This window comes from Silene latifolia, chromosome 5 (assembly GCF_048544455.1).
Source record: "Silene latifolia isolate original U9 population chromosome 5, ASM4854445v1, whole genome shotgun sequence".
Taxonomy (NCBI): Eukaryota; Viridiplantae; Streptophyta; class Magnoliopsida; order Caryophyllales; family Caryophyllaceae; genus Silene; species Silene latifolia.
In genome coordinates, this window is record NC_133530.1 from 76,448,603 (window position 1) to 76,469,993 (window position 21,391).

The 21,391-nt window shown below is 35.3% G+C and overlaps 1 non-coding gene across 1 annotated transcript; it reads left to right on the forward strand.

The window, feature by feature from the left end:
* Positions 1-18,096: 18,096 nt before the first annotated feature.
* LOC141658092 (small nucleolar RNA R71) lies at positions 18,097-18,203 on the forward strand. The gene has a single exon (XR_012548999.1). It is a non-coding gene; the product is annotated as a small nucleolar RNA R71 (small nucleolar RNA).
* The last annotated feature ends 3,188 nt before the right edge of the window (positions 18,204-21,391 follow it).

Genomic DNA, 21,391 nt, shown 5'->3' on the forward strand with positions numbered 1-21,391 from the left:
AAACACTAACAACAAGAACATACGATAGGCAATCCAATTTCCATTCACATAGCACAAGTCCCTGACAACGTGCTCCTTTCCATGACTTAGCACACCTCCCTTAACAACGTGCTCACATTACTTTGGTACCCCTCCCTTAACAACGTACCGCCATTATGTAATAGTACCCCTCCCTCACAACGTACATATTACCATCACCCCAGAGTACAAAATCCCTCAACAACGTACATCTGATTACCATCACCCCAGAATACAAAATCCCTCAACAACGTACATCTGGCTGTCGCACAGCTTTTCACAATTTCCACATTCACAATAAACGACAACAATTTAAATCACCTCATCACAATTATTAATATCAACTAACACAATGCAATATAATTCTCCCTTTCAACAAATACGATAATATCAACCAACACAATAGACATATGATCAATTCCACAATAACATAAGCCATCCATTACACCAAATATCATCGAATAAGAGTTGAGTATGATTTATCCCTACCTACAAGCAATTCCAATTAAGCAGTTCAAGTAGTCCAAATAATTAAAGCAATCCGAACACGATTATAATTTCTTCACAAATCGTCATCTAACATAAATATTATAATTAATAATTACTCAATTGAATTAATTATCTTTAATTATATTGCTTAGATTATTATTACCCATTCATTATTTATTAAAACCCGTCTTTAAACAAATCCCACAATACACCCAAAACCCGTGTAAATAATTACCTAAAAACCCGTCTTAATAATAAAATAAATCAAACACCCAACCCATACACAAAACACAACCCGTGAAAACTCCCACAAACACAACCCTATACAACACGTCAAAAACCGTGTTCAACACCCCACCAAAACCCGTCGTTCACGACTCCCCTAGCCACCATCAGCTCAACCCAAGCCTGCCACTTCCTAGCCCGCACCAGGGCACATCCCGATGACCACTAACCAACAACCTAGCCATCCCCTACAACCCGTATAAACACGCCCTAGACAAGCCCCTCAAACCCTACACAATCAATACAACAAACACCCAACACCCTTACTATCACCACTACGTGAGCCCGTGGACCCCACCGCTAGCAACCTGGCAGCCTCCTGACACCAGAAGCCCCACTTTTCCCCTCTCTCCCTCTACACCACGACACAACCTAGCTGCAACCCCCTCTTTAACCCGCCATCCTCCACCAGCCCTACAGCACACCCACACTGCTCCCCACCACCTTTGGCCACCACCAACCTCATCGCTGCTCCTTGGTGGTTCCAGGGGTGGTCCTCCTATCACCTAGACCCAAAAACACCTCCAAAGCAACACACAAACCCGACAGCAACATCCCAAACCCGTTATCCCCTGTTTTACGTGTTTCCAGCCGCCACCGCCACAATCCTCCAACTCCGACCACCACGACACTACCACGGTGGTCGACTTTCACCCCTGGTTTAAACCCAAGTCACGGTCAGGTCTAGGTCACACTAAAAAAGGGTCAAAAACCCATATAACCTACGGTACAAACACCTTCAAACACCTACACGAAAACCCATAAAAACACGTCTTTCCCGCCAGTCATTTGTGGTCAAACGGAGTTCCAGCTACTCCCTGGTGGTCCATGGTCACAGTCACGGTCAAAGCAAGTACTATGGTGGTCTAAATAATAAGTTATAATGAAGCGAAGTGTATACATGAGACGATCTTAAAGTATTACCTTGAGGTGATAATAAAAGTTTATTCCTTTGCTTTTCTCTTCCTTAATTCTATTCTTCTTTCTTTTAGATCTCTTCCTTCTTCTTTTATGAATTATTTTCATATATCATGACATTGATAGTCTAAATTTAGAGAGTATATGAGACCATTTAGGAAACTATTGCCTTATTCCAATTATTATTAGGAATTACCATATTATTATTATTACGATTATAAATTATATTATTATTATTATTATTATTATTATTATTATTATTATTATTATTATTATTATTATTATTATTATTATTATTATTATTATTACATATTATATTAGCCTTCCCATAAGTAGAATTACTACATACTTCCTTTACTAATTTTATTATAACACAAATATTATTGAGGATTATTAACATTATAATTATTATTACCTTTGCCTATTATTATTCTCCTCATTTATATTATTATTAAATCCCGAAATAATTCCCGACCATGCTCATACTAGGCCAAATATAATCGGCCCACTTACCTTATTCACACGGTCCAAGGCCTTATTACTAGCCAAGCCCAATTCCCGACTTGCTTATACTTACTTTATTATTCAATTAACGTCTTATTTGCAAATATTATTAGAATTGCCATTAATTAATTATTTAAATTACATAAATTATTCTCATAAATTATTATTAAACTACGGGGTATTACAGTCTTCCCCCCCTTAAAATGAACTTCGTCCCGAAGTTCGCCCATAGCTACTATAATAATATGTATAAACATCCACACAACCGAGCACCATCCAACTTATGATACACAATTATCCATTTACGATTATCAACTATACTAATCTTATCACAAGATGTCACAATAATAACTCAAAACATTTGTATCACATTCCTTCCTCCTAAAAATAAACTTCGTCCTCGGGATGCGTGAGGACTTGACCAGTCTACCTAGAAATCTAGACCACATAGATTGTTAAATCACTTCATTTATTTCCGTTGCGAGTTGTATCTTATTTTATATTAAGTTTAACTTGGTTAAATTGTAATAAACATGTATTCGCTAAAATTTTACTTAAAGTACTTTGGTTTGTTGTACTTTGTTATTCACTATTTCGGGAAACCGAGATGGTAAAGCTTTCATTTATTTGGGATGTCTAGTTAAAGACTCCTAAATAAATGGGGGTGTTACACTTATAGGAGTTTAACTTTTCTGAATTGAACTTGTAGAAGTTTAACTTTTTTCAACTGAACTTATAAGAGGTGAATTGTACTTAAAGGTGTGACTTTAAATCTAAATAAACATGGCCTAACTACTAAAATTTTGCCTCCATGCTTGTACAATGCACATGATGTTAGGAAAATGATTTTCACGAACTGGAATTGACAATAATAACACCGCACCGAATAGACTCCGCTTTCCTAATAGAATAATTCGACCATTAACAGTGCCTGGGTATAATTGAACTTTCTACTGAGATAAGACGGTGCCCTCTGATTTTTGGCACAAAAACAGAGACGTATGATACCGAGTTTTTCGTACTCCTTGGTATGCAAACAATATTTGTAAACTCAATACCTAACTAATGAATGTAGTAGGGTAAGGAGGTCGATCCACAGAGACGGGATTATGGTTCTTAGATTGATCGTTTGTTTCTTAGTTTAGTTCTAGCAAAGTTGAATTAAATGACTATTAAACTAATGTTAAACTATGAATTAAGATAATACTAATGACTAGAATGTAAACTAAAGCAAGTAAAACAACGATTAAAAATGATTAAGGCGATGATTAAAGAGATTAGGACCGTCGGGTTCACCCACGTAGTGTGGAGAAGGGAATTAGACATGAACTAATGGTTATATGGGTTGTTACGACATGTAAATTCTAACCTCTCGATATGAATTCCACATTTAAGCCAAGATTAACCAACTTACTCATTCAATTAATCTAACTCAAAACTTGTTACCAAATCCTAGTTACTACTCAAGTTACTCACTCAAATAGTAAATAGATTGTTGGAAGAATTAACTCAAATTAATCATTTGGACAATTCTACAAACACCTTAAGTGCATAACAAGTAGCAAATGTAAACAACCCAACAATCACCATTAATCCATGCCAAAAGCTTCTCCATATCACTACAAGGGATTCCCTTAGATCCTAGCAAGGCACTACTCACACATGTTAATCAAAATGGAAGCAAAAGATAGAAACTTTAACATGAAAATGGAAAGAACAATCATAATATAAAAGCAAGTGATTAAGCAAACAATAAAGATGTAAACAAATAAAAAGAAGAGAAATAAGAGGAAGAATTATACCAACAACTATAAAGATTGAAACTTGGATTGGAATAATAAGGATGAATCTCTTCCTCTTTCAAATTGCAACCCACTAATCTAAATGTATACTATTGAAAATTAAAGAACTTGAATAAACTAAAGATGGATTACATTAATTTGGAAGAAAGATTACAACTTTGATTAAAGGGCAAATTAATTGGAGATGTTCTTATCTTACAATATTGAGAGAAAGGTAAACTAATTTCTAATCTAATTGCTAGTCTAATTTTTAAGGTAGTGGTTGAGGGACGAATTTGTGGCTGGTATGGTGGACAAAGTGAGGTTGTTGTGGTGATTGCAGGTACAAGAGTGGAGGTGCGAGATGGGTTGCTGCTGGGATCAGTGCGTGACAGAGAAGGTCGAGAGCAGGGAGGGTGATGTATGCGGATGTGCGGGCTGCTGGTGTTGTTGAAGGTGAACGAAAATGGTGATGAAGGTTGTATGGAGCGGAAATGGAGATGGTGGAATTGTTGACGGTGATGACTGATGAATGTCGTGATGTTGGTGTTTGTTGGTAATCTAAGTGGATGAAAATGGCAATTTGGTTTGCGAATTGGTGTTAGCTGGTGATGATGGTTGAATTGCAGGGGAGATGCGGGTATGGCGGGATGAAGGTGACTGGGCTGAGCAGATGGGATGTGCGGGATGATGAATCTTTGGTAACTAAAGGTCAAAGGTTGACCTTTGTTTTCCACTCTTTAATTTGTAGCTTTGACCCGTCATTCTTTGACTCCGTCTTGACTCGTCTCAATTCCGCCTTGATTTATTCTCAACCGAATCTCCTCTTTATTATTTCGCCTTACCTACAAATTATTATAATAAAATAATATTATTAATAATATTAAATAAATATCTGACTAATTAATAAATATGACTACGTCGACTAATTGTTATAAATTACTAATTTAAATGAGCTATAAACAATGAAACGCACAAAATTGAGTTAAATTAGGAGAATAATACGGGGCTAAATCGTCCTAAATTAGGACGATATCAATCTCCCCACACTTAAATCTTACTCGTCCTCGAGTAAGCTCATTTAAACTAGACCGAGACCCTTAATATGAAATGACTAACTAAACTACTAATATCCTATAAAAGGCAATTAACGGTCCTTCTCCGTCCCTTCAACTCGCACCAAAACGCAATGAGGTATGCATTCCGATGCAAGGCAAGTGGGGGCTTGCGGAAAAAATGGATACATCCTATCATGAAGCATGGAACAAACATTGGATGCATCTACAAAAAGTCGAACCGCTTTCCTCATCTAAGCGGCCGTTTTGCTTTCAAAAACCGAACAAAGAGAGTCATTAGTGGAGGATGTCGTCTCCGGGTCTTACCAAGGTGTCGACTCCCTAATTCTAGTTCAAGTAACCAACATTGACAACACGGGGTGCCTTAGAAACAAATTCTAGGCGGGAAAGGGGAAGTACTTCGCTATACTCCCAAGAATGACACGACACACGCAAGATTCGACCTAATTTCTAACCGTTGACCAAAAGGAGACCAAAGACCGACTCTCACGGGTTTCACTAGTCACACAAATGAAAGAACGGGGTGATTCATGTGACAAAAAGTAGCCAAAATCACTCTCCTAAATCGACTTGTGAAGCATGCCCGCATTCTAATATGGTACTCCATCCAATATCCGCAAAGGAAATGTCAAATGATGCACATACAAGAGAGACAACCGGGTTGTAATGGGGCTTGGGTTAGATGAAAAGGGATCGGTGCAAACACCGTTTTATGACATGTGAGGCTATCGGATTGAGTAGTCGACACATCTAACCAGTTCACTAAACTCAATCAATGCAAACGAATTCCTTCAGGAAATATGACAAGATTGTCATTTCCAAAAATTATTCAATCCTCTTCAAAGCAAAACTCGATTTGCATATTACCAACCCTTTATTTGGCACAAAATATACATTTTTTTCTTTTTATTTTTCTTTTTCATTTCATTTTTTCTCTTTTTCTATTTGTTTTTCTTCTTCATTTTTTCTCTTTCTTTTCTTTCACTTGCAACCTCCCCAAAAGATGCAAAAGTTGTCCAAGAATCAAGTTTTATTTCACTTTTGTGATAATTAGGACCGTTCACCTCAAAACAAATCAAATTTCCTACCCAATTATACTCCTCAAAACAACTACAAAGACGGACTACTCAACAAGGGTGAGATGTTTATGGAATGTAGTTATTTTATTGGCAAATGAAATGAAAAGGCTTAGGCACAAATTGGGTGAACACAAGGGAAAGATGATCAAATGGGTGAAAAATAACTTTATTTGGCTATGAGAGGCTACTTTATTTAAACAAAATCGTCTCAATATGCACATCAACACTTCTACGGAATCAAGGAAAGAGCTCCATACTTATGCGTTTTGACATGACACACCACGCAAGGAGACTACTCTCATGACCTAAATGAAACCGGTTTGATGGACCGGCCATATGGAGGCTCTATCCTCACATTTGAGTAGCCATGTCGGTCCTAAGTCAAGTCTCGGGCCTAATACGGTCTCACAAGTTGGTCGAAACTTGGTTGTTAAGCTAGACTTCCGGGTTTTTGCAAGCAAAGAGCTTAGCATGTGTCATCAAGAGGTGCGAGCTATCAAGAGGGAAATGACACGGGCAAAACAAATTATCATCATTAACGACATATGCCTGTTAGTAATCTATATCTCATAACTTAACATATTCAAATATGTTTCAAATTAATTTAGTCATAAAATTAAATGTTGATCTTATGCATGCAAACAAAAATAAGGATAAAGAAGAAATCATCATTCTTACATTGGATATTTCGGATTATTGGGCACAAGTGAGTTCTCCTACTCACTTGTTCTTGAGCTCTCCAAATATTGGATGAACAAGGATTCAAGTATAGAATCCCTCCCAAAGAATAATACCCAAGGTAACCTCTAAATAAAATTAATATTGTTGATACTAGAACAATATTAATTTGAATAAAATTGACCCAAAAATATTATTTTGTTCTCTTGATATTCGGCTAAGAGAAGGGAGAAAGAGGAAGAATTTTATCTCTCTAAAACTCTATTTTAGATAGTTGAATGAATGAATAATGCACTAACTTTTGATGTAGTGTATAAGGTAAAAATTAAAGGAAAAACCCATGGTTTTCTCTTGGACAAAACCGGGTAGAGGGAGGGGTTTTTAGGGCCAATGCATGAGCAAGGTGTTCTTCACAAGAGGCACTAGGTTTGCATGGCTAGGTTTAGGAAGAATGATTATGTTTTCCACTTAATTAATCAACGTAATATTTATCCTAAATCACCCCATTATTTTGGTCCAAATGAGATAAAATGGATTCCATTTTATCTTTGTCAATTTGACAATTTGTCACATGTTACATGTCATGTAAAATTGTTATGTATTTTTAACAAATTAAAAATCAACGCATTAATAAAAATACGTCATATACAAAATCGACTTAGTAATTCATAATTACTTGTACCAAAATAATTTACCAATTATAAATCAAAGCATCTTGTATTTATAATAATTTATTCATTCAGTTCAATTGCTTCCGTAAACAATAATTTCATCTAAGCAATAAAACAATTCGATTACTTAGACCGTATCTTATTTAATTAAATTACAATGAGACACGTAAATATTACTTCCAAAGTCGTCCGTCAATTTTAAGTAATTTAATTAACCCGTATCGTCATACGATCAATTAAATAATCAATTAAGAGTGTTACCCTTTAGGTATGACCTAAGGGGATCAACTGATCACCACCGTCGCACGACAGTAATGTCAAACTCTAGTCAGCCAATCATTACCGATATGTGTGGACCAGTTGACAGCAAAATATTACTTCCCAATTGTATTCTTTAGAATGAGACTTAAACATGTGATCATCATGATCAACAGTTGTGATCGCATTATTGTCGGAGGACAAATATTTTAACAATCTCCCACTTGTCCTCGACAAGTGCGCGTCACCAATTCTCTTGTCCTATTACTATCTCCTACTCAATGCAAGGTGTCTTTCAGGTCGTACTTGCAAGTGATCATATCGAGAGTGGTTTCCTCGATCTGGAGAATAACTGATTGACCGGATTTATCTACCATAGATATCTTCCGAGCGTGGCCACGCATTTCCAGCTCATTACTCCTCGAGTGGCCCTGAGATATTGTTATAACCCTGACTAGGGGTGGACAATTCCTATCGCACTTATTCCCTTCGACTAGCCACAGCCATCATAACCCAAAGTATGCCCATTTTACCCCATTTACGAAGGTCGTAGTAACACAAATCAAAGTTAATCTGAAATTGTGCCATCTTAGGCGAATAGTCTTTAGTCAAAAGAATCGACTCATTAGAATACTATAGTAGCTCTCGCCACGACCAGGATATATAAATTTGCCAAAACTCTATAAGCGGTCATAAGGCCCGACAAAGTGCTCCTAACAGTCTGCCTATGTGATCGACTAGTCATTCTCATATGACTCTATGGCACTTGAACTTGCCATCAATCGCATCACACTCTAGTCACTTCGAGACGTCACCTCATGTAAGTAACTATGGGCGAATACATGCTATTCCGCGTTCACTTTAACGGGGTTCAATTGTCTCTACAACCCGTTTGGATGTAACAAAGTATAAGGTGAGTTAATAATAACTCAAACGACAAATGTTGACATCACATTCAGGTAGTCAATACCATATTACAACCTTGTGATGCATATCGTAAGTGTGTAAACACTAGTCGATTGCAATAAAAGTTTAATATACCATGTGCCCATGTGTTCAAACTTCTTATATTGCATTATCCTTTATATTCATGTTATCTCTTATAGCATGAACCTTACCAAGTACATATATAGGTTCCCAACCTCGGTTTGGGTTCTTTATCTTGAAAGAACTTTCTGGTTGTTTATCACACAACCAACGAATTTGTGGTGGATGATATAACTTGCACTGGTCAAGTGTTCTACCAACTCACAATGCACTAGGTATATGTTTTGTAGAGTCTTGCAACAATTGTCAAGATGATTAGCCTAGCACTTCTCACAAGTCCTAGCATATTAGAAAATATTAGTTTTGAGTAACTTCTTACTTCAACTAAGTATCTTTCCAAACTTCTTATTTCTCCTTTTAGCTTGAAAAGCTTAGGATTTTCATAAATCCTTACGCGTGTTCGAACTTTAATATGTGCAACCTCTTGACACATAACAGTGTTCTGTCAACACTGAAATCGCTCATCGGATTCTCCTCGAGAATTTATGACGATTCTTCTATGGCTTGCCAATGAATCATCATGCTCTTATGCATATGATTCATTATTATTGGACATGTGCATGATTATTCTAATGGCGAAAACATTAGTAACTAATAATCATGTGATCAACCATTCTTAGGTTCAATGAACGACCATGACTGCTAATGGCAATTCCATTTTCATTGACATGAATAACCTAAGTTTCTCGTTGATTTGATGTGTATATCTCAATACCTATCCAACATCTCATGATGTGATTGGATTCATCATAGTCCATTTTCATCCAGAATTGAAAACTCAAATACTTCTTTGTGAAAGAAAGTATTAGCTCGTCATTCTCAATGAGTAATGAGTTATAAACTTTTACAAGATGATTGCTCCCACTAAATTCCATGTCTTCACATGATAATTTCCAACTCCCACTTAATTCCATATGTTTCGCATTTGACTACTCAATCGAAACATTTCAAGTATTGAAATATATTTTGCTTTGCCAAGTTATTGAGATAAAACCATATATGCTCCCAGCATATCGTTTCAAAATACCTATTTTGAAGAGGTTTCAATCTTAACCTTATGGAAAGAGATTTTAATCTCTAACTCATTCATTTTATAATGATGCGTAGCAATGTCATTATTTAAATGTGACTTATATCTAATATACGTCCTTCTCAAAATACCATTTTCGGAAGGAGGTTTAACCATTTCATTTTCATAATGAGGTTAAGTAATGACATTAGCGTGGTTAATACTTAACTTAGCTCTTGTGGATATCGGCATATCATTCTTTGCAACTTTAATCTCATTTATTTTTGAGGATGCAACTTTGATTTATTTAGGCTCTTAAGTAAATATCAATATTGAAACTATTGGTCAAATGTTGTTCATAAACTAGTCAAAACTCTTGTTAAGACTTTACATTAGTCATTCTTATTCCGAAACTTTCTTTTGGTCTCCTCGTGTAGTTATCTTGAGAACATATTCTTTTGATTACTTCACTTGGTCCCTTTTGTCATGTAGATTTCATTTATTCGAGACCATAGATCTCATCTATTCGTGTATAATATCTGCATAGGTATACAAATCATTCTTTCTTATGTAGATCTCATTTACACAAGTACACAAATCTTGCTAGGTGTCCTTTGTGTCTTCATTTTCTCCCACTCTATCTTTAGAATGAATACGCTAGAGATTCAAAGATAGCATATGAGACACAAATAATGATTTTTGAAGTATAAGGAGGACTATCTCATAGGTTGACTAATTGTTTTAGATTTGATAAGTGTACTTGGTGATTGACATTCCTTAAAGAGAGTTCATCAACTCGATATCACTTTATAATTGATCATACACAAGCTTTAAGCTTGTGGACATATAATGAATCCCATCATTATAATTGTCCATTAGATCATTTTAAGTGAATGATCATATGTTTCTATGAGCAAGCATATAAAGACGAATTTTTAGAACAAGGATAAAATACGATAAAACGGGTGACTTGGGTTGCAAACCAAGCCACCATAATCCAAAATACAACAATTGTTTTAGAAAGGATCAAACATTTCCATGTCGAACACGGAAATCAAAAGGTTCTAAAAATCCGAAACATAAATTAAAATAAGACAATAAAAAGCCAAGCTTCATGGAAGCTACTCCTAGCTTCTTGATGGTTTCTCAAGCTTGCTTTTCTTTTCCCTTGTCCTTGCTTGGTGGAGGCCCTATTTACAATAAAAAAAGGGGATACATTATCACAACTTTGTATCACAATACCATAGTTGAATTAGAAACATAAAAGAAAGGATAGTCATTTACCTACTAGAGTGATCTTTCCAGCTTTAATGTCACCAAGATATTTGGAACAATTTCTTTTCCAATGTCCAACACCATTACAATAATGACATTTATCAAGAGGACCCTTCTTGATTTTGGAAGTGCTAGCTTCATAAGTCTTAGCTTTGGTGAAAGTAGGAGCTTGCTTCTTACCCTTCTTCCCATTCTTCTTGAACTTCCCCTTGCTTTTGGTGCTTATGTTAAGCACATCCTTAGGTGGGTTAACATTTAACCCCATGTCTCTTTCGGCTTGCACAAGTAACTTGTGCAACTCTTCAAGAGACACGTCCTTGTCTTGCATGTTAAAATTCACCCGGAATTGAACATATGCCTTGACTTTGGATAAGGAATGTAGAATCCTATCTACAATGAGTTCTTTCGGGATTTCAACCTTTTGAATCTTCAAAGTCTCGACTAGCTCCATTAATTTGAGCACGTGAGGGCTAACCTTTTGGCCCTCTTTGAAGTCGAGATCAAAGAATGCCGCGGCCGCCTCATATTGGACGATCCGCGGAGTTTGTGAAAACATTGTCACAAGCTTGGAATAGATTTCATTAGCGGTGCCCATCTTAAAGGCTCTCCTTTGGAGATCCGCCTCCATCGCAAAGATCAACACATTTTTCATTGCGGCGGACTCCTTGTGGTAAGCCTCATATGCTTCCCTAGTAGCGACACTCGACCTAGCATTAGGTTCGGGTGGAGAGGCCTCGGTGAGGTAACGAAGCTTGTCGTCACCTTGGGCGGCTAATTTGAGTTGGGCATCCGAATCGGAGAAATTTGACCCATTCTTTTCAAGTTTACAACGATCCATGAAGGATCGGAGCCATGAAGTATTAGTGAGAGGTGTGGCGTTGGTGTTTGGAGTGGCCATTTGTTATGAGAAATATATGCGATCTACAAAACGAATATTAAAGGAATAAAACATATGTCGTTTTCAAAAAAAAAATAATACTCGTAAAATTAATTTAAACAAGTTTTATTGCATTTATCTAGTGACCTCTACCTAACTTTGATAAATGATTCCAAGACCCAAATTCATATTAATTTAGGCATCGGTAAAGCCGAAAACAACCCTTATCAATATAACTCGGTGGATTAACCTTTTAATCGATTCTACTTTTAGAACTCTTGGTCGATAAATTTACATTAAAGTTTATCTTTAGCCCGAAACACATCCGGCAACCGTCGAGAATACTTTCGTTGAGTTCAACCCAAATTTCGAATAAATGTGTCCATGATCCAAATTTACATCAATTTGGGCATCGGTAAAGCCGAAAACAACCCTCATCTTTATAAATTCGGTGGGTAGACATTTATCACCCACTTCCCCTACGTAACAAGGTTTGTACCCCGGTAAAGCCGAGTGCACTCCCTCATGAAATAGGTTTTCATGGTTTCTACTTTTTGGTAAGGCTATGTCAATTGATTATTTTAGCGAGAGGTCATGTCAATTTATTATCTATCACGTTTTAAGTGAACTAAAGCGGTGAACTACGATAATTCTAATTGACACGGTCAATAAACTCGATTAAAAAGACAATGCATGTTTTAGTTATGGCGATTTAGCGATGCATGTGACATATAAATAAAATGCAAAGCATAAATTAAAGCCTAGTATGGCCTTCCTAAAATAGAAAATCTAATTAACTATTACATATTCGGAAACCAACTCCATCGGTCCCTTGAACTTCGGTTTTGGCACGCATCTCGAGGTAACACCGTCTTTATGTATCGTCTTCCTTGAGTGACACCGTCTTCAAGGAACTCCGAAATAAATAAATTACATAACAAATTACATAATTTCCTATTATACATTTGTAATTAAAATAAAATAAATCTATTAAATTACAAAACGGTGATACGAGATCACAATAAATTACAACCGAATCGATATTCCCATACATTTCGGGTAATACCAATTAAAAACTAAGGCCATACTAAGTAAAATTACATAATTCAAAATTACATAAAATAAAATTATGACAATCATAAATAAAATGCAGCATTATAATATGTATAAACATGCCCAATTTTATGCTAAATCGCCTTTAAGGAGCCAATATCGTATATTAAACGGTTTTTACGGATTTGCGTGATTCAACCTTTTAAAATCACTATAATTACATAAAATCATATTTATGCACAAGTTAATTACCCTAACCAACTTAGGACTCAAAATTAGTCTCCACTAACATATTGACAATAATTAACTTTTATTTCTTAAAATTTGTTCATTAATGGACTCAAAATTAGAATAAAATGCCATAAACTCCAAATAAATCATAAAAATTTCAAATAAATTCAAAATTTGAAATTTAAACTCATGAACATTCTGGAAAAATACCATGACACTCATAATGTTCAAAAAAATTAGGTTAAAATTTCGAAAATTTATCGGGAAAAACATTGTTGCAGTTTATCGGATTTATCAAATATAATCATAAAAACATGAGAAAAATTATATTTATCAACTTTTCAATTTAGATCTTAAATAGGTAATAAAATGCAACATGTGACGTTTTTCCTTAGTCATGAAGTATGTTTTAGCAATTATTCACTAATTAAGTCACTATTTATGTTATTTTTCATCCAAAAATTCATAAATCATGCATAAAGACTTCATTATAGCCAATTATTTTACACACATCTTGTAAAATTGCATGTGACAACATACTAAATTTCTATGACCAGATTCGAAATTTATCTCATATTAACCCATTTTTCATTTAAATTCGATTTTTATCATGAAAAATACATATTTCGAGCATAAGAACTCCAAAAATTATGAAAATTTACAGGTCTTATAAAAATAATATATGTGAAAACATATCCAAAAACCACTGAAAAATTCGAAGTTTAGCTAATTTTAGTCCGAAAATGACATTTTTATCATAAAATCACATTTTTAATGCCATTATTATATAAAATGAACAATAAAAATCCATAAATTAACCAAAATATCCTAAATACATTTTAGGATCAGAAACTTTAACATGAATAATTGATTTCGTGATATATCATAATAAACACAAATTTATAAGTTTTATATGTTAATCGTATAACTCGGAAAAACTATAACCGATTTGCATGCAAACAACCTAAGGCTCATGATACCGCTTGTTAGTAATCTATATCTCATAACTTAACATATTCAAATATGTTTCAAATTAATTTAGTCATAAAATTAAATGTTGATCTTATGCATGCAAACAAAAATAAGGATAAAGAAGAAATCATCATTCTTACATTGGATATTTCGGATTATTGGGCACAAGTGAGTTCTCCTACTCACTTGTTCTTGAGCTCTCCAAATATTGGATGAACATGGATTCAAGTATAGAATCCTTCCCAAAGAATAATACCCAAGGTAACCTCTAAATAAAATTAATATTATTGATACTAGAACAATATTAATTTGAATAAAATTGACCCAAAAATATTATTTTGTTCTCTTAATATTCGGCTAAGAGAAGGGAGAAAGAGGAAGAATTTTATCTCTCTAAAACTCTATTTTAGATAGTTGAATGAATGAATAATGCACTAACTTTTGATGTAGTGTATAAGGTAAAAATTAAAGGAAAAACCCATGGTTTTCTCTTGGACAAAACCGGGTAGAGGGAGGGGTTTTTAGGGCCAATGCATGAGCAAGGTGTTCTTCACAAGAGGCACTAGGTTTGCATGGCTAGGTTTAGGAAGAATGATTATGTTTTCCACTTAATTAATCAACATAATATTTATCCTAAATCACCCCATTATTTCGGTCCAAATAAGATAAAATGGATTCCATTTTATCTTTGTCAATTTGTCAATTTGTCACATGTTACATGTCATGTAAAATTGTTATGTATTTTTAACATATTAAAAATCAACGCATTAATAAAAATACGTCATATACAAAATCGACTTAGTAATTCATAATTACTTGAACAAAAATAATTTACCAATTATAAATCACAACATCTTGTATTTATAATAATTTATTCATTCAGTTCAATTGCTTCCGTAAACAATAATTTCATCTAAGCAATAAAATAATTCGATTACTTAGACCGTATCTTATTTAATCAAATTACAATGAGACACGTAAATATTACTTCCAAAGTCGACCGTCAATTTTAAGTAATTTAATTAACCCGTATCGTCATACGATCAATTAAATAATCAATTAAGAGTGTTACCCTTTAGGCATGACCTAAGGGGATCAATCGATCACCACCCACGTACGCACAAGGTAATGTCAAACTCTAGTCAGCCAATCATTACCGATATGTGTGAACCAGTTGACAGTAAAATATTACTTCCCAATTGTATTCTTTAGAATGAGACTTAAACATGTGATCATCATGATCAACAGTTGTGATCGCATTATTGTCGGAGGACACATATTCCAACAATGCCCTCCATATTTAAACCCCCTATGAAAATATTTACAAACAAGATGCAACGTGTATGAAATGCTACTAAACGTATGAACAATCTACGTGAATGCAAGAGTGAACACATATATACATTTCTAGTCTAAATGCACATAATCTCTAGTCCTAACAGCACACCAACAACACAATAATATCTAAAACGGTTCCCAACGGGAACACCCACATCACATATCCCGTCGCCCTCCATGCTTATATACAAAAAGAAAAGGAAGGATAAAGGAGAAACGATTGGAAGAATTTTACCAAATGTCTTCTCCGATGCTCACATGTGTTGTCAATCAAGAATGTTAGGACAAATGCAATATGTATATAAACAATGCAAATTTTTGAAAATATTCAATTTTTAGGCTTTTTTTAAAACAAATTCAAATTAACAAGTAAATATATACTAAAATAAACAATATGCACAAAGTGGATATTTCTCTCCCCATACTTGAGATGCACATCGTCCTCGATGGGACTAAAGTAGGGAGAGAATGGAAAATTAAATAACATATTTTTGCATTTTTTAAAATTTTTCAAAATTAAGAACATGTTTTTGTATTTTTGAAATATTAATTTTTTTGGAATTTTTGATTTTGTGAAAGGAAAGTGCAATAAAAATAAAAACCTATTTTTGTATTTTTGATAATTCGAAAATTAATTGCGTATTTTTGGATTTTAAATTTTTGAAAATGAAATACACGTTTTTGTGTGATTTTTTTCAAAATTTTCAAATTTTTATGGTTTTTATATAATGAACCCTCTCCACACTTAAAACATGACATTGTCCTCAATGGAACAAATGTAGAGAGGGAACTAAAATGTAAGTAAAGTATAAGTAAGGGAAGAGAATATATACAATTTAGTGGTTCTTGAGGGACTCCACCAAACCTCTCATGCAAAATTTTGTTGCTTGAATCTCCAAGTAGCATGATCCATGTCACTCAAGGCACGTAGGAGATGGTCAAATGCTCTAGCAAAACCCTCAACTAGACACAGGTAGCTCCAAGCTATAGCAAACCGCACCCGGTCTCTCTTCCAACGCTTCTTCCCGTTCTTCCTCTTGCTCCTCTCGGTATTATTTCTAGGATCCTCTTGGTGTATAGGATCCTTCATTTCAATGTAGTGGCTAGAAGGAGAGAGAGACGGAATCTCATAAACTTCATAGAACGAGGAAATGTCCACATGGTGATCAGGACAAGGAGAGTGGTGAAGAATAAGAGGTGGAGGGGTCAACCTCTCAACATTGAGGTTCATAATATCATCATTTTCGTCCAATTTCTCTTGACTCTTCAATTGAACCGAATCACTACCGAAGATGAGAGTTTCAATTTCTTCCAAACTAGAGTCAAAACTACAAATGTCGTAGTTTTTCTCATGACTCCTTAACTCTCCAAATATGGCAAGCTCAAATTCATCAAACTCCATTTCCCAACCCTTTTCTTCTTCTCCACACTTGTCATTGACACATATTTCTTCTTCAAAGGTTTCGGAAGGAGGTGGTAGTGGGGAGTCTTCCTCATTATCATAGACATCCCAAATAGAAGCCCCAAGTTCTTCATAACTTCCCTCCTCACTCTTATCATTTTGCAATGGGTCTTCATAAGTGTCCCATATGGGAGGGCCAAGTTCATCTTCTTCATTTGGTTCAAGACCAATCAAGAATTCCCGATCAACCACTTTGTCAACCACAATTTCTTCCAAGACGAAATGCTTATCATCTTGGGGTTTATCATTCAATAACCTCATCGATTCTCCCAATTCTTTCCCACTTCTCAAGGTAACCGAATAGACTTGTTGATGAAGTGGTAGTCCATCCTTGGGGTTAAGCCCTTGAATTGGCAAAGAATGTGGCTTGCTTTGGATGTTAGAAGTTCATTGATTGGCTATGTGAGAATCAAATGTCCTTTGGTGAGATTGGACATTGGTGAGCTCAGTCTTCAAACTTTTGAATTGTTGGTCGACTTGAGCCTCTCTTTTCTTAGCCCTTGTGTCCATTTCTCTTAACAAGTTCTCAATAAAAGAGTTGGAATTTGGGTGTTCAATGTATGGTTGTTGTTGGAATTGTTGTTGGTATTGTGGAGGCGGATAGCTTTCTTGTGGTTGGGATTTTTGAATATGTGGAAAGGATGAGCAAGTGTTATATGAATGCCCGATACCGCCACAATTCTCACAAGTAGGAGCATATTGTTGATAGTTTCTAGGTGGAGGCCTTGGTTCTTGAATGTAGTAGACCTTGGAGTAAGTTTGTCTCTGTTCATGATAAGCATTTTCATGCTTCTTCTCCACCAAAAAACTATCAAACTTCTTTGACAATTCATCCAACTTGGCCTTGTATTCCAATTCTAGCTTTGAAGGCCTTTCACTCTTGTATTCATTTTCTCTTCTATAGTCACCTTATCTACCTCCATAGCTAATGTCCATGTCGGAAATGTTTTGGATCATCTATGTGATTTGGGCATTTCTCATCTTGTCAAAGTTGCCGCCGGAGGCCGCCACAATAATATCCCTAAACCTTTGCTCAAGGGTTTTGAAAAAAATTTGAGTTGTCATGCACTTGGGGATTCCATGATGTGGGCAAGAGGTAAGAAGGTCTCTAAATCTTTCCCATGCTTCACTCAAAGTTTCAAGATTATGTTGCTTGAAGGTTTGGATTTCATGTCTTATTCTAGCGGTTTTTGAAGAAGGGTTGAATTTGTTGATAAAAGCCCTTGACAAGCTTTCCCAAGTAGTGAAAGTACCCGGTTCATGCGAATTCAACCATTTTCTATCATTATCCTTCAAGGAAAGAGGAAAGAGCATAAGAAGAATTAGCTCTTCCGTGATGCCATCGTACTTGATCATACCCGCTTTTTCTTTGAATAAGACAAGGTGTTCATGAGCATCTTCATTCTTCAAGCCATGAAAGATATCTTGTTGAATACAGGAGATTGTATGATGACGGAGCACAAAAGTATTAGGAGCAAGAACTCCATAATTGATTGCCGAGTAAGACCGATTAGAATTTGGTATATGGTAGTAACCCATTGGTTGGTCCGTCATTTATTTATCAACAAAGTTGGTTCTTGGTGTATTTGGTGGGCTAGGTGAGTTTGAATGTTGTGAATGAGTGGATGAGTGATTTGGAGAGTGGCTTGGTGAATGATTAGGTGAATGGTTTGGTTGAGAGTTGGTGGTGGAGGTGGATGTATTTGTAGTTGGTTTGGTGAAGGTGGAGATCTCCTTAGAGCCGATAGTGCTAACCATATTCTTACCCGGAAAGACTTCTCAATATCTCGATCAAGATGGACAAGAGAGCCGGTATTACACCTATACAAGCACTCAAAAAGAGCTCAAATAGTCCTAGTGCAAAGAACGCACTAGGACAAGGGTGGAAAAACAAGCAAGCAAAGTAAACTAAGCCTAGAAACAAACAATTTATCTAATCCAATATCACTGTCCCCGACAACGGCGCCATTTTGATACCGATTTTGTCGTACTCCTCGGTATGCAAACAATATTTGTAAACTCAATAACTAACTAATGAATGTAGTAGGGTAAGGAGGTCGATCCACAGAGACGGGATTATGGTTCTTAGATTGATCGTTTGTTTCTTAGTTTAGTTCTAGCAAAGTTGAATTAAATGATTATTAAACTAATGTTAAACTATGAATTAAGATAATACTAATGACTATAATGTTAACTAAAGCAAGTAAAAACTAAACAACGATTAAAAATGATTAAGGTGATGGTTAAATAGTTTAGGACGGTCGGGTTCACCCAAGTAGTGTGGAGAAGGGAATTAGACATGGACTAATGGTTATATGGGTTGTTACAACATGTAAATTCTAACCTCTCGATATGAATTCCACACGTAAGCCAAAATTAACCAACTTACTCTTTCAATTAATCTAACTCAAAACTTGTTATCAAATCCTAGTTACTACTCAAGTTACTCACTCAAATAGTAAATAGATTGTTGGAAGAATTAACTCAAATTACTCATTTGGACAATTCTACAAACACCTTAAGTGCATAACAAATATCAAATGTAAACAACCCAACAATCACCATTAATCCATGTCAAAAGCTTCTCCTTATCACTACAAGGGATTACCCTACATCCTAGCAAGGTACTATTCACACATGTTAATCAAAATGGAAGCAAAAGATGGAAACTTTAACATGAAAATAGAAAGAACAATCATAATATAATGGCAAGTGATTAAGCAAACAATAAAGATGTAAACAAATAAAAATAAGAGAAATACGAGGAAGAATTATACCAACAACTATAAAGATTGAAACTTGGATTGGAATAATAAGGAATGAATCTCTTCCTCTTTCAAATTGCGGCTGTTGTGGTGATTGCAGGTACAAGAGTGGTGGTGCGAGATGGGTTGCTACTGGGATTGATGCGTGAACAGAGAAGGTTGAGAGCAGGGAGGGTGATGTATGCGGATGTGTGGGTTGCTGGTGTTGTTGAAGGTGAATGAAAATGGTGATGAAGGTTTTATGGAGCGGAAATGGAGATGGTGGAATTGTTAACGGTGATGACTGATGAATATCGTGATGTTGGTGTTTGTTGGTAATCTAAGTGGATGAAAATGGCAATTTGGTTTGCGAATTGGTGTTAACTGGTGATGATGGTTGAATTGCAGGGGAGATGCGGATATGGTGGGATGAAGGTGACTGGGCTGAGCAGATGGGATGTGCGGGATGATAAATCTTTGGTAACTAAAGGTCAAAGGTTGACCTTTATTTTCCTCTCTTTAATTTGTAGCTTTGACCCGTCATTCTTTGACTCCGTCTTGACTCATCTCAATTCCGCCTTGATTTATTCTAAATCGAATCTCCTCTTTATTATTTTGCCTTACCTACAAATTATTATAATAAAGTAATATTAATAATAATATTAAATAAATATCCGACTAATTAATAAATATGACTACGTCGACTAATTGTTATAAATTACTAATTTAAATCAGCTATAAACAATGAAACTCACAAAATCGAGTTAAATTAAGAGAATAATACGGGGCTAAATCGTCCTAAATTAGGACGATATTAACGTAATATCGAAGTATTTTGTTGTAGGATGTTATGTCTTTCGTTCTTTATTATGCAAAAGAAGATTTTTCTATTTATCTTTTCTTCTTATCCCTTTGCCTATTTATAATGACAAAGAAACTGGAAAACATGGGAATGGGAGATGCATTCATGAAGAGTTACAACTCTTCAGAAATTCCGGTTTCAATTAATTAAAACCCGAGTAATTTAATTACTGCCAACCTCCGTCATATTTATTCGAACCGAAAACTATACCGTTATCCCGTAAGTAATTAAGCGAGTGTACACTCCGTACTTCCCGAACTCGCATTATATTATTTAGAAATTACCCATCTACAAACCAATCTAAATTACGCTAAATGAACCTCTAATTACTCTTAAATCACCAACATTCCTCCCCTATTTAAGCGTAATTCAAGAATTTAAATAACCTAACAAACATACCAATTTATGCATAAATGAAAATGTCATGAAGATTGAATTTCTACATAGTGAAATTATACATTCCAAATATTCGAGTATCAGGGTGTGACTAAGCATTGAACCCTTTCTACCCATTTTGAATACATGAAGATAACTCACTGATGGGTTAGATGTCGTCGGGTCTCCCAATCAAACACATTTATAATTCTCAACAAACAACTAGTTAGCGGTAAGTCGAGGTCGATCCATGGGACGGTGGTTACTCAAATTATTCAATCTAATTATGGTTGTGCTTGGGGTTGTCACAATTGTAATGGGTTGATGATTCTAATCTAATAAAAGCAATAAACAAGCAACAAAAGGAAAGATGTAAACAAATGACTAAG